This window comes from Ovis canadensis, chromosome 3 (assembly GCF_042477335.2).
Source record: "Ovis canadensis isolate MfBH-ARS-UI-01 breed Bighorn chromosome 3, ARS-UI_OviCan_v2, whole genome shotgun sequence".
Lineage (NCBI taxonomy): Eukaryota > Metazoa > Chordata > Mammalia > Artiodactyla > Bovidae > Ovis > Ovis canadensis.
The window spans coordinates 123,400,623-123,415,343 of record NC_091247.1 but is presented as its reverse complement, the minus strand read 5'-3'; the positions used below and the strand labels follow the sequence as shown (position 1 = coordinate 123,415,343).

Genomic DNA, 14,721 nt, shown 5'->3' with positions numbered 1-14,721 from the left:
GCTCGATAAAGGACAGAAATGGTTTGGACCTAACAGAAGCAGAAGATATTGAGAAGAGGTGGCAAGAATTCCCAGAAGAACTGTACAAAAAAGATCTTCACGGCCCAGATAATCACAATGGTGTGATCACTAATCTAGAGCCAGACATCCTAGAATGTGAAGTCAAGTGGGCCTTGGAAAGCATCGCTATGAACAAAGCTAGTGGAGGTGATGGAATTCCAGTTGAGCTGTTTCAAATCCTGAAAGATGATGCTGTGAAAGTGCTGCACTCAATATGCCTGCAAATTTGGAAAACTTAGCAGTGGCCACAGGACTGGAAAAGGTCAATTTTCATTCGAATCCCAAAGAAAGGCAATGCCAAAGAATGCTCAAACTACCGCACAATTGCACTCATCTTATATGCTAGTAAAGTAATGCTCAAAATTCTCCAAGCCAGGCTTCAGCAATATGTGAACCGTGAACTTCCTGATGTTCAAGCTGGTTTTAGAAAAGGCAGAGGAACCCGAGATCAAATTGCCAATATCCTCTGGATCAGAGAAAAAGCAAGAGAGTTCCAGAAAAACATCGATTTCTGCTTGATTGACTATGCCAAAGCCTTTGACTGTGTGGATCACAATCAACTGTGGAAAATTCTGAAAGAGATGGGAATACCAGACCACCTGACCTGCCTCTTGAGAAATCTGTATGCAGGTCAGGAAGCAACAGTTAGAACTGGACATGGAACAACAGACCGGTTCCAAATAGGAAAAGGAGTACGTCAAGGCTGCATATCGTCACCCTGGTTATTTAACTTCTATGCAGAGTACATCATGAGAAACACTGGGCTAGAAGAAGCACAAGCTGGAATCAAGATTGCCAGGAGAAATATCAATCACCTCAGATATGCAGATGACAGTACCCTCATGGCAGAAAGTGAAGAGGAACTAAAAAGCCTCTTGATGAAAGTGGAGAGTGAAAAAGTTGGCTTAAAGCTCAACATTCAGAAAACGAAGATCATGGCATCCGTTCCCATCACTTCATGGGAAATAGATGGGGAAACAGTGGAAACAGTGTCAGACTTTATTTTTTGAGGCTCCAAAATCACTGCAGATGGTGACTGTAGCCATGAAATTAAAAGACACTTACTCCTTGGAAGAAAAGTTATGAGCAACCTAGATAGGATATTCAAAAGCAGAGACATCACTTTGCCGACTAAGGTCCGTCTAGTCAAGGCTATGGTTTTTCCTGTGGTCATGTGTGGATGTGAGAGTTGGACTGTGAAGAAGGCTGAGCGCCGAAGAATTGATGCTTCTGAACTGTGGTGTTGGAGATGACTCTTGAGAGTCCCTTGGACTACAAGGAGATCCAACCAGTCCATTCTGAAGGAAATCAGCCCTAGGATTTCCTTGGAAGGAATGATGCTAAAGCTGAAACTCCAGTACTTTGGCCACCTCATGCGAAGAGTTGACTCATTGGAAAAGACTGTGATGCTGGGAGGGATTGGGGGCAGTAGGAGAAGGGGACGACAGAGGATGAGATGGCTGGATGGCATCACTGACTCAATGGACGTGTGTCTGTGTGAACTCCGGGAGATGGTGATGGACAGGGAGGCCTGGCGTGCTGCAATTCATGGGGTCGCAAAAAGTCGGACACGATTGAGCGACTGAACTGACTGACTGTTTTAAATAAAGAATAGTCTTTTCTAATACAGTACAAAAGAGAAGAATAAAACTTGAAAAAGAAGCAGGAAAAGGTATCTTACTGGCTTATACGGCTAAGAAAAGACAAGGTACCTTAATATATCCCCCACGCCTCCACTACTTTCCAAGTGGTGTGCATTACCAAATGTTACAGGACTGATTTCACAGCAAAGGGGTGCCTTCATGCCTAATAACGTTATTAGTTCCCTCTGTTCTTCTTTGATGTCTCCTTATCCACAGCCAGTCCTCAGCCTGTAAGCATGCTCAGATCTTGCCCATCCAAAAAAACAAACTTCCTGTACTAGAAATGTATATTTTCATCCCCAGGACCTCTGGATCAAAAACTTTGGGGTGAGAGTGTCGGATATGTCTTTTTATCAGGTTACTCTCTATGCACTGAAATTTGACACTGACTTACAACATTAAGAGGGCTTCCCTGGTGGCTCAGACAGTAAAGAGTCTTCCTGTGGTGCGTGAGACCAGGGTTCAATCCCTGGGTCAGCACGATCCCCTGGAGAAGGAAATGGCGACCCACTCCAGTATTCTTGCCTGGAAAATCCCATGGGTGGAGGAGTTTGGCAGGCTACAGTCCATGGGGTCACAAAGAGTCGGACACGACTGAGCGACTTCACTTTCCCTTTCCCTTTACAAGATAAAAGCAGCATGACTGTAATTAAATATGATAGAGCTGATTAAATCCAGGAGTTCTTCAAACTTTGCTGTAGGTAATGAATGGTGATATTGATTGAGGTATGAAGGACATTTGAAAGGATGAAGACTTCAATTTGGATACAGTGTATTTGAGATTTCTTGATGACATTAAGCACCAGGACAGTAACAATTTAGAAACCATCAGTATATATTACTACCATGGGTTATGACTCTATGAATGAATGAGATCATCCCAGGGAGTCACAGCACAAGAAAGACCAGTCAAGGATAGAATTCTGTGGGATATCAGTTTCAGGGACACTCAGGTGAAGAAGTAATCATGGGGTTAAGAGTAGAAATCCAATATTTTATAGAAGAAAAGTTTCATGGATTAAAATTTTAAGGAGCAAAGATTCACCCATGTTATAGTAGTACTGACATCCTGTAAGGATTTTATTTAGCAGCATATTGAGATCATTGTGCCTTTGACAAGATAAGATTCTGTACAATTGTGGAGACAGAAACAGGTCTGGGATTGAATGATTAGTAAAGATTTGGAGAGATAAAAATTTATTCTTCATCCAGAGGATGAACTGGAAAGAGAGGGCGGGAGATACCTGGGGATGATTCATATGTTCAGAGACAATAATTAATATTATTCCAATATATAAGATGGAGAATCATCATGGTGATAAAATCCACTGAAAGCAAACTTTTGAATTTATAGAACTATCCAGAATCCAATCATTTGCTTTCCTTTCATTATGACTGTACTTAATTAACCTCTTATAATCTGTAAGAGTTATGCCTAACTCTTAATAATCAAGGAAGAAACTCACTTTAGTTTTAGAGTATGTTTCATAATTTTTAATTTCTATATTCTCAACAAAAGCTTATATTGCTAATATGAATAAAGTAATTTTACCACTACACAATTCTTTACATCAAATAGTCACAATAAACATTGAAAAAAATTAAATCAAGAAGAAAATATCTCTGCAAAAAGTTATATTTACCCAATTATAACATCATAAAAAATTTTCAATAATTTTATGTATTGAGTTGACCGAAAGATTCATTTGTGTTTTTCCATAACATCATACAGCAAAACCCAAATGAATTTTTTGGCCAACAGAATATTATTAAATTTATTCTTTAAAAAGCTTGCAATATATAGCAGAGTAGGGTCTGTACAACCTTATCATATTTTTAAACTGCTGTTGAAACAAATCAAATTCAGATCAGTAGTCAATTGATCTGGTTTTATCTTTGAGGATAAATCTTCCCATTAAAAAAGGTTTATACACTATGTACCACCTTTAGTAACTTTATAATTTCTTGAATCCTATAATGTTTTATTTCTGAGGTTTTGATTTTACATATCCTTTGATGGTAGAATATCTGATCTAAAGGCTTTTCTGAGTTAGAAAAAAAAGTAACTCTGCTTTCCACAGTTTGGAGAAGGAAATGGCAACCCACTCCAGTATTCTTGCCTGGAAAATCCCATGGAGAGTGGAACCTGGTAGGCTTCAGTCTACAGGGTCGCAAAGAGTTGGACACGACTGAGCGACTTCAGTTTCTTTCCACAGTTACGAAAAGCTAGCAAATATCTTAGCTCTGACAATGTTTGTTATAAAATCTCCTGTGCTCCAATGTATTTTATTACAGTACATGGTAATTATCATGGAACATGAAACAGATAATTTGCATTCAGGTTACTCAAAACCACTGCTTTAAAGAAGAAAAGGAGTCAATCTGTTTCTACAACGGTGTTTGTGTGTGTCTGTGTGTAAGTGTGTGCATATATATGAAAAGGATAAGGTAGGTTAAATTAAGCCACACTTTCTGAGCACCACTCCTCCACAGGTGCAGGAAATGGTCCAAAGTTACACAAATTAAAGGATTTGCCTCAAATTAGGTAAAAAGTATGTTTTATCCTCAGGGGCCTATATCTTCATGCTCCTTCTTCTGACTCTTTACCCACAGCAGTCCTACATAAACAAATCTGTTTTCTCAGAAACAAATATTTTCAACTCTTGCTCTACAAAATCAGAAAGTCTCTGAGTACGACATGTCATCAGTATTTTTGTCATCTAATGGGTCTCTTCTGGAATAGTAATATACATGATGAAACTTGTATATATTTTATGTGACTTATTTTAGAATGTTCCTTAGTAAACTTATCTGAATAGAGCTATTCTTATCACACTGGTTATAGTTGCTTGTACTGAAGACTTTGAAACACTATATATAGATTTGTTTAAAAAATTAATGTCAGTTATTTCCTTGATTGATCATTCTAGCCTGACTTGAATTGAAATGGTATATTCATCCAGTCACTTAGTCATATTTATTGAGGGCCTGTCTTATGAACACATTGATCTGATTCTGGAAATTGAGCAGTGAACAAAACAAAGTCTTTGCCTTGAGGAAACATGCTGAAGAGTGAAGGAGAGAGACAACTTGAGACCATTTGTAACATTTTAGAAGGTTTATTGATCGATTTTAATTTTACTAAAGAAAACCCATCTTCTCTTGCAGTTTCTAGGTCAATGTTATTGCTAGAAAGCATAAAGTCCCCTCTTCTGAATAATGTAAACCTAAATCCAATAGTGTGATATAATTATGTACAGATTTTTCAGCTGAAGTAGCCTATAAAACTCTTCATAATTACAAATATATTTAATTTCTCTGATTTTCTTTTCCTTTTCTTCCCCAGACTTACTGAGCTGAGAGTTGTTATAAGGGAATAAAATTGTAACTCAGTTCAGTTCAGTTCAGTCGCTCAATCATGTCTGACTCTTTGCGACCCCTTGAATCACAGCACGCCAGGCCTCCCTGTCCATCACCAACTCCCAGAGTTCACTCAGACTCGCGTAAATAATAATATTTTGTAAGTTGGTTTTAAATAGTTTATTATATACTATAGCATTTAGTGAACAAACACAGCCTTAAGGTCTTAAAAATTGTTTACTGATAAATTATCTCATTTGGAATATATACTTTCAAGTAAGACCTCCCAATTGAGAGGGAGGAGGAAAGATATCTTCCTTTTTATGTTTAATTCATAATACAATTAGAGACATGTTCTTTAAATAAAATTTAGAAATCAGAGGAAAATCTACATTTCATATGGACGCCTGACACTTCTCCCATTAGGTAATGTCTATCTATGATTTATTTCAATAATAAAAATGATTCTATATTCATAATAAACCGAGATTTGAGATTAAAATCATTTACTTTCACATGCAAAAATGTCTTTGATTCTTAAGCGAAAAAATGAAGGTCAAAAGTCAGAACTCTATATCCTTTTAAGTGTATGAGGTTTAAGGATGAAAGACTGTCTTTTCATCTAGTGGAGAAAAACAGCAGGGGATCAAATAGGTCAGGACTAATTGGATCCCATTTTAATGGGTTAACTTTTTTATTGTGTATTTTCAAAAAACTGTCCAAAAAAATCTTTAATTCCTTTCCTGAGAGAAGAATTCATGATACGGCTTTAAAATTTTCTTGATCAATAATGAATTCCAAAGAAAAGAAAATACAGTAACATGTATTATAGATAAAAAGTTTTGCTGAAGCCATTACCTATCAAGAAGACTTTAAGAGACCATACTTAATTATAAGTCCAAATTAAATCTGCAAAAATATCGTGAGATCTGCTCACCTTGGTTTGTGTTTGTGCTTCTTTAGATAAACCTGGTGTCTTTATAGTTTTGTAAGTCAAATATAAAAGGTTTAAATGTAAAAACATGCATTTTGTGTCTTTTTCCTTACACTTGACTCAGTCACAATGTATTCTGATGAAATTATGATGCCACATTCTTTATGACTGGATAATGAGAATGGGGAACCTATAGGCTATATACCTGGTAGAAGAGTGGAAAAACAGCTTTTTCTCTCCCCCTACCACTATGTGGAGGCTTCCCTGGTAGCTCAGCTGGTAAAGAACCCTTCCTGGATTGGGAAGATCTCCTGGATAAGAGATAGGCTACCCACTCCAGTATTCATGGGCTTCCCTGGCGGCTCAGATGGTAAAGAATCTGCCTGCAATGGGGGAGACCTGGATTTGATCCCTGGGTTGGGAAGATCCCCTGGAGGAGGGCATGGAAACCCCCTCCAGTATTCCTGCCTAGAGAATCCCTATGGACAGAGGAGCCTGGCAGGCTACAGTCTATGGGTTCGCAAAGAGTCCTGCACAACTGAGCAACTAAGCACAGCACAGCATATGTGATTCAAAAAAGCACATCAATGACCACTGTCGTTTCTACTGTGGCTACTTATGCTATTACCAGCTAAACCTTATTTGTGCTTGCTATGTGCAATCATTTACTCCCCTTATCAATCATGTGAGACAGTTACACTTATTAGATAAATTTCATATATGAGACACTAAAGCACAGAAATGTGAAGTAGCTAACCAAGATTATATATCTAATCAGTGTCAAAGTCAAGATTTGAATCTAGGTATCCTGGCTTCCCTGGTGGCTCAGAGGTTAAAGCATGTCCCTCCAATGCGGGAGACCCGGGTTTGATCCCTGGGTCGGGAAGATTCCCTGGAGAAGGAAATGGCAACCCACTTCAGTATTCTTGCCTGGAGAATGCCATGGACGGAGGAGCCTGGTAGGCTACAGTCCAGGGGGTCGCAAAGAGTCGGACACGACTGAGCGACTTCACTCACTCACTCACTCATCCTGGCTCTAAAGCTCATGTTTCTAAGTAAGCTATACAGACGCATGTATTAATAAAACACTAGGCGACCCACTCCAGTACTCTTGCCTGGAAAATCCCATGGACGGAGGGGCCTGGTGGGCTGCAGTCCATGGGGTCGCACAGAGTCGGATATGACTGAGTGACTTGACTTTCACTTTTCACTTTCATGCATTGGAGAAGGAAATGGCAACCCACTCCAGTGTTCTTGCCTGGAGAATCCCAGAGACAGAGGAGCCTGGTAGGAGGCCGTCTATGGGGTCGCACAGAGTCGGACACGACTGAAGCGACTTAGCAGCAGCAGCAGCAACATGAACTACATGACAAAACCATAATATATTGAAATTAAATTATCACCTTTGTTGAATTTCTGCTTGCAAAATTCTGGATAAATTTTGTCATTTTGGGGGGTCCTGCTTGTTCAGACGATTCCGTTATAACACTGGGAATTAGGAATGAGGTCAGAGAGCTGCCTAAGGAAATTAGAGTTGAGGAATATAAAATGAAAAACCATTTAAAAGAAGCAGAAATCAGTTGAAGTGTAGAGGTGGTCATTGGAGCAGAATATATTTTTCTAAGGGAAACGTATTTTTTTTGACTAGCATGTGTATGTTCAGAGTGAAGCTAGACCATTTGTAAAAGCTCCTATGGAGGAGGGGGGAATTCTATACATGGTGTTTTAAGATTGTCATATACTTCCTTGTGCCTTATTACCTTATTTTTTACTCAAGCACTAGATAGATGTTCATATTTTTAATTCGTGATCAGATACTGAATGAGGAATATTTTTAATCTATGATAAAATATCTCTGGTTAAAAATAACATATGAGTCATCAGCCATGATGGTATATTCAGCATTTAAAAATCATGGTGCTTTTAAAATATTCTTTTGTGTCAGTTTGACTGAGTCATTCATACATAAATGAAAAGAAATTGCTTTTTTTAAATAGAAATCCATGTCATAGCTGATAGTTACGAGTGGCTTTGAGGTATCAAAATTCAACCTAGTAGTAATCACAGAAAAATTGTTTTTCTTAGAAATTTAAGAATTCTTAAATATTCAGAAATGCCTAAGACATCAGAAATGTGTATGGAAGAAGATGTATTGTGAATTTTGCATACTTTTATGATTCATACTGAGAGTTGTTAATAACAATGTAAGCAATTGGTTGATCACTTAGGGTTTATACCCCAACATTCCTTTTAGAATGTTTTTAGAAAGACTGTTTTTAGATAGAGTTGTATAAATGCATAAAAACCAGAACAAGAAAAATATTATTTCTTTTATTGACTCATTGGTATAAAAATTTTAATTCTGTGAAATACTTCTATGTTATATTGAGCCCTTATGTGGCAGAAAGTATTAGAAATGTATATTGAGTTTAGTTGCTGTATTAGTTATCCGTTACTATTTAGCTGCTATCCATCCCTGCATAAACAATTACGCAGTTTTATAAAATTCAAAACCAACTGACTTAAAACAACAATATTTGTTATCTTATGGCCTCTGTGGGTAAGGATTTGGGGTGGTTTAGCAGGTTCCCCAGACTCAAGGTCTCTCTTAAGTCTGCAATCAAAGCATCCGCCAGGGCTGCAGCCATCTCAGCCTCACACAGGGAAGCAGTGGCTTCTGAGTTCACTTACATGAGCTCACAAGCTTTATGTCGTGGCTGCTTGTTGACATGAGACATTAGTTTCTTGCCACGTGGACGTCCCCATAATGCTACTTGTAAGGGGCAGCGTCCCCTAAGGGTTTAGAGAGAAAGACAGACACGGAGAGAGATCACAATTTTTGCAGCCTATTCTTAGAATCTTACATCTCGTCACTTTTACTATGTTTTCAACAGATCCAACTTATATTCAAGGGGAGACTAGTACACAGAGCTATGGAATTTAGGAGAAGGGATCATTGAGATTCATTTTAGAGTCTCTCTACCCCATTTTCCAAAGATATATTAAACAATATTGCAAAATAAGTAAGATATATCCTTTCTCCCCTTTCCCTTTTTGATAATTTTCTCCTTTATGGAATTCTTTCCCTGAGTGTTACCTCTGGTCTGAAATGATGCACCTCCTTTCCATGACTGATGAAAATTTGCTTTGAGCTATTATCCATCGGTGGATACGTGAAGTAATGTTTTATATGCAAGACATTTGGCAAATGCATTGTGGACAGTGAAAAAGGATCAACTTCTTCCCACTGAGTTTGCACTTGAGATGTTTGAGATTGGATAGAATCTGTGGAAATGATTCACTTAGTGACTAATTCCAATAATGTGTCATCTTTCAAGGCCCTAAAATAGAAAAATAATTTATAATAGGAGAATATAAGTTGCTGGGGCCTGAAGGGGATTACTTTTTGGCAGAGGCCTTAAGAAAGCTTTGCTACAACCATACAGTCAGCTGTTAACTCCAAGCCTCCTTCCATGACTTTGGGGTTTTTTGAATCAATATATTTTTGAGAATCCATGCAACACAGAGAGGTGGATAAATCTCTGCTAAGAGAGTTAGAATTCATATGGAAAGAAAACACATAGAATGATAATATAGGGCATATATACATAAATAAATATAATAGAAATTCAGTGGATACAATTTTTAAAAATTATATTTGGCATTTTTATTTTAGGAAACAGAAACAACCTAGCGAATTCCTGGCTGGGCTGGTCAAGAAAGTGTTATTTGTTCTAAATCTGTAGTGTCCTCATTCATCCTGTGATTCAGGCCAAGCCTATTCTGGCTTGCATTTTTAATATCCCCTTTGGTAGGTTGGTCCCCCAAGATGTCCACATCTTAATTCCCAGAACTTGAAAATATGTTACCTGACATGGTAAATGGGACTTTGTAGATTATGTCTAAGGGTCTTGGGATGGGGTGATTCTTCTAAGTTACTTGGGTGGTTCAGTGTTATCTTAAGAGTCCTTCTCAGAGGGAGGTCAGAGGGTTAGAGTCAGAAAAAAGGGGATGTGAAGGTGCAGCTGGAAATCAAACTGATATTCTTTGAAGTTGGAGAAAGGGACTATGAATCAAGGAATGTAGGTGTCCTTTAGAAGTTGGAAAAAACAAGAAAGTAGGTTCTCCACTGAAGTCTCCAGAAGGAACACAGCCCTTCCACCACCTTGATGTTCAGGTTTCTGGTCTCCAAAACTGTAAGAAAATAAACTTGTTTGGTTTTAAGTCACCACATTTGTAGTAATCTGTTAAAGCAGCAATAGAAAATTAATAAACATCTTCCCGCTGGGCATTCTTTTTATCCACCTCCAGGCTAGTTTGCTCTATCCTTCTGGGTAGTCCTCTTGGGCCTACTACATTTCAGGATGCACTTTTCCTATGCAGCCAACAGCTATCTTAGGGATGAGTGTGTGCGTGCCCATGTGTGCATGTGTGTGTACGCATGCTTAGAGGTTAGGGAGTGAGAAAGAAAGACAGGCTTTGGTGCCCATGTCTGAAGATGTCAAACATCCTGAAAAACAAAGATGCTATACTGTACACACAAAAAGACAAAAATTTTGGTGAAGATATAGAGAAATTGGAACCCTTGTACCCTGTTGGTGGGAATGCAAAATAGTATAGCCACTATGAAAAATAGTAAAGATTCCTCAAAAAATTAAAGATGAGGTACCATGTGATCCAGAAATCTTATTTTTGGATCTTTATGCATAAGTATTTAAAGCGTAATCTCAAAAATATTTTTCACTGTGACATTATTCAGAGCAGCTGAGATGTGCAAAAGATCCACATGGATGAATGGATAAAGAAAATGTGATGTTTACACACAGAGACTTACACATATACATGCACATGGAATATTATACAGACTTACAAGGAAATCCTGCTAAATGCAAGAACATGAATAAACCTTGAGGATATGCTCAGTAAAATAAGCCAGTCCTAGAAAAACAAACTCTGCATAATCCCACGTATATGAAATACCTAAAATAGTTCAAGTCATAGAAGGAGAGATTAGTGGTTTCCAGGGGCTATGGAGATGAGGAAATGAGGAGTTGCCAACCAACAAGTATGAAATGTCCATTATAGAAAATGAGTAGGTTCTAGAGATCTGTGCAACATTGTGCCCACAGTTACTAGCGCTGCATTCCGCACTTAAGAGGATAGAACCCATTTTAAATGTGCTTAAGGTATGTAAAAAAATTTTTTTCCTTTCAATAATGCTAATAATGCCCCCATTAAGAGAAGATGCTTTTCAATTCTGGCAGAATTTGTCTTTACAGTATTTTAGCAAGACCTGGTGCAGCTCCTTGCTTGAGGATGTGGGGATGCCTGTTATCGTAGCACTGTTCTTGGCCTTTGGGCCAACCTAAAATGGACGGAGGTTCATAACATTGTACAGGAGACAAATATCAAGACCATCCCCATGGAAAAGAAATGCAAAAAAAGCAAAATGGCTGTCTGAGGAGGCCTTACAAATAGCTGTGAAAAGAAGAGAAGCAAAAAGCAAAGGAGAAAAGGAAAGATATTCCCATTTGAATGCAGTATTCCAAAAAATAGTAAGGAGAGATAAGAAAGCCTTCCTCAGTGATGAATGAATGAAAAGAAATAGAGAAAAACAACAGAATGGGAGTGACTAGAGATCTCTTCAAGGAAATTAGAGATACCAAGGGAACATTTCATGCAAAGATGGGCTCGATAAAGGACAGAAATGGTATGGACCTAACAGAAGCAGAAGATATTAAGAAGAGGTGGCAAGAATACTCAGAAGAACTGTACAAAAAAGATCTTCATGACTCATATAATCACGATGGTGTGATCACTCACCTAGAGCCAGACATCCTGGAATGTGAAGTCAAGTGGGTCTTAGAAAGCATCACTATGAGCAAAGCTAGTGGAGGTTATGGAATTCCAGTTGAGCTGTTTCAAATCCTGAAAGATGATGCTGTGAAAGTGCTGCACTCAATATGGAAATTGAGTGCAACTCAGCAAATTTGGAAAACTCAGCACTGGCCACAGGACTGGAAAAGGTCAGTCTTCGTTCAAATCCCGAAGAAAGGCAATGCCAAAGAATGCTCAAACTACCATACAATTGCACTCATCTCACATTCTAGTAAAGTAATGCTGAAAATCCTCCAAGCCAGGCTTCAGCAATACGTGAACTGTGAACTTCCAGATGTTCAAGCTGGTTTTAGAAAAGGCAGAGGAACCTGAAATCAAATTGCCAACATCTGCTGGATCATCGAAAAAGCAAGAGAGTTCCAGAAAAACATCGATTTCCGCTATATTGACTATGCCAAAGCCTTTGACTGTGTGGATCACAACACACTGTGAAAAATTCTGAAGGAGATGGGAATACCAGACCTGCCTCTTAAGAAACCTATATGCAGGTCAGGAAGGAACAATTGGAACTGGACATGGAAAAACAGACTGGTTCCAAATAGGAAAAGGAGTACGTCAAGGCTGTATATTGTCACCCTGTTTATTTAACTTATATGCAGAGTACATCATGAGAAATGCTGGGCTGGAGGAAGCACAAGCTGGAATCAAGATTGCTGGGAGAAATATCACTAACATCAGATATGCAGATGATACCACCCTTATGGCAGGAAGTGAAGAGGAACTAAAAAGCCTCTTTGATGAAAGTGAAAGAGGAGAGTGAAAAAGTTGGCTTAAAGCTCAACATTCAGAAAATGAAGATCATGGCATCTGGTCCCATCACTTCATGGGAAATAGATGGGGAAACAGTGGAAACAGTGTCAGACTTCATTTTTTTGGGCTCCAAAATCTCTGAAGATGTTGATTGCAGCCATGAAATTAAAAATACTTACTCCTTGGAAAGAAAGTTATGACCAACCTAGATAACTTATTAAAAAGCAGAGATACTACTTTGTCATCAAAGGTCCATCCAGTCAAGGCTATAGTTTTTCCACTGGTCATGTATGGATGTGAGAGTTGGACTGTGAAGAAAGCTGAGCGCCGAAGAATTGATGCTTTTGAACTGTGGTGTTGGAGAAGACTCTTGAGAGTCCCTTGGACTGCAAGGAGATCCAACCAGTCCATCCTAAAGGAGACTAGTCCTGGATGTTCATTGGAAGGACTGATGGTGAGGCTGAAACTCCAATACTTTGGCCACTTCATGTGAAGAGTTGACTCATTGAAAAAGACCCTGATGCTGGGAGGGATTGGGGGCAGGAGGAGAAGGGGAGGACAGAGGATGAGATGGCTGGATGGCATCACCAACACGATGCGCATGAGTGTGGGTGAACTCCGGGAGTTGGTGATGGACAGTGAGGCCTGGCGTGCTGCAATTCATGGGGTCGCAGAGTCGGACACGACTGAGCAACTAAACTGAACTGAACTGAAAATTGAGATCGATTCCAGTTCTACTGTTGGTTCTATATAGCTATTGCACAGTGTGTTCCGGATTCACATTCCAGTTTTGGGGATGCTGGAGGCAAAGGAATAAAGACTAATCTACCATTAAAAATTAACTGCAGGCAGTTCTTACTTTGCATGCTGCTATGTTAACTGAAACCAATGCATATTGAAAACAGAAGAGCTGTACTCCCGCTTTACACAGCAGCTGAATCACCACAGACCAAGCCATTGAAAACCAGGGTGTGGTTCTTATATTTACCAGTTTTGATTAGCATTGAATCAAGCAAAGTGTTGGCTGTCTGCATTTTCTGCCTGGATGGCTTCATTTAAGAGAAATAGTCAAATTTCTTTGCCACTGAGCTAACCTCAAGAGACTTAGAATTCTTTCACTTTGGAGTTCTTGGCTGTGTGGCTCAGTTGAATTGCTCTCATTTACATCTAGGAGGAATGATAAATAAGGAAAAGTAAGTTCCAGAGATATTACAGAAAGGGGAGAAAAAAGATTCCAATTTTATGTGATTTATTGTGTCTTACAAATCAAAGCATATTTATTATAAACTTTGAAACTTGGTTTTGATTTTTTTGGGGGGGGGATTGGGGGAACTTGTTTGGTTGAATAGAAGGAAAGGAGACCATCTATAGAACATATGCTGACTATAGAACATTTTGTCATTGCCTCTGAATCTCCAGGTTGAAAGACTCTTACACTATGCTATAATGTCAATTCATTTAGTAGCATAATATCAGTGCATTCATGCTAATTTCAGTCAGTCTTATTCCTTTATTTCCTTTTATTTAATCATATTTTTTAAATGTGATATTGATATTGTGAACATTGATTAGTATCAGAATCTTGTTAGCATCAATTGAAATAGAGCTGCCCATAAGAAAAATAGAAAAATGATATATCCTCTTGCTATTTCTAATTACCATTATAGTCATCATTCTTTATTTCAAAAGCAGAAGAAACAGGAAATGAACGTAAAATTTACCTCTTGTGATTTAGAACTTAAGTTTTTCTCTTAAAAATAGCATTATGAAGATAACTCGTCTGCATACCCATTAGATTCAAATTAGACTTCTTTCTGAAAATTTTGCCTGTATTATTTTAGGTAATGCTACTTATTATTGCTTTATCTATTTTTCATCTCTCTGATTCATTCATGATTATTATTTCCAAAATTAAGGTATTATCTATGCATACTTAATATTTAGCTGAAAATCCTGTGTCAGACTTTTCTGGAAGCATGAACTTCATGAATTTGAAAATGTTTCATCTGCATTCTCACCAGTTTCTCATGATTACCTTAAAAACGCTATGTGTTAATTGGCCTAATACATAAAATT

At 38.2% G+C, this 14,721-nt stretch overlaps 1 protein-coding gene across 1 annotated transcript in view; it reads left to right on the top strand.

Annotated features, from left to right (window-relative positions):
• Positions 1-14,721, top strand: part of PPFIA2 (PTPRF interacting protein alpha 2) — a 511,234-nt gene that overhangs the window by 84,371 nt on the left and 412,142 nt on the right. The gene's annotated exons all lie outside the window — the stretch shown is intronic.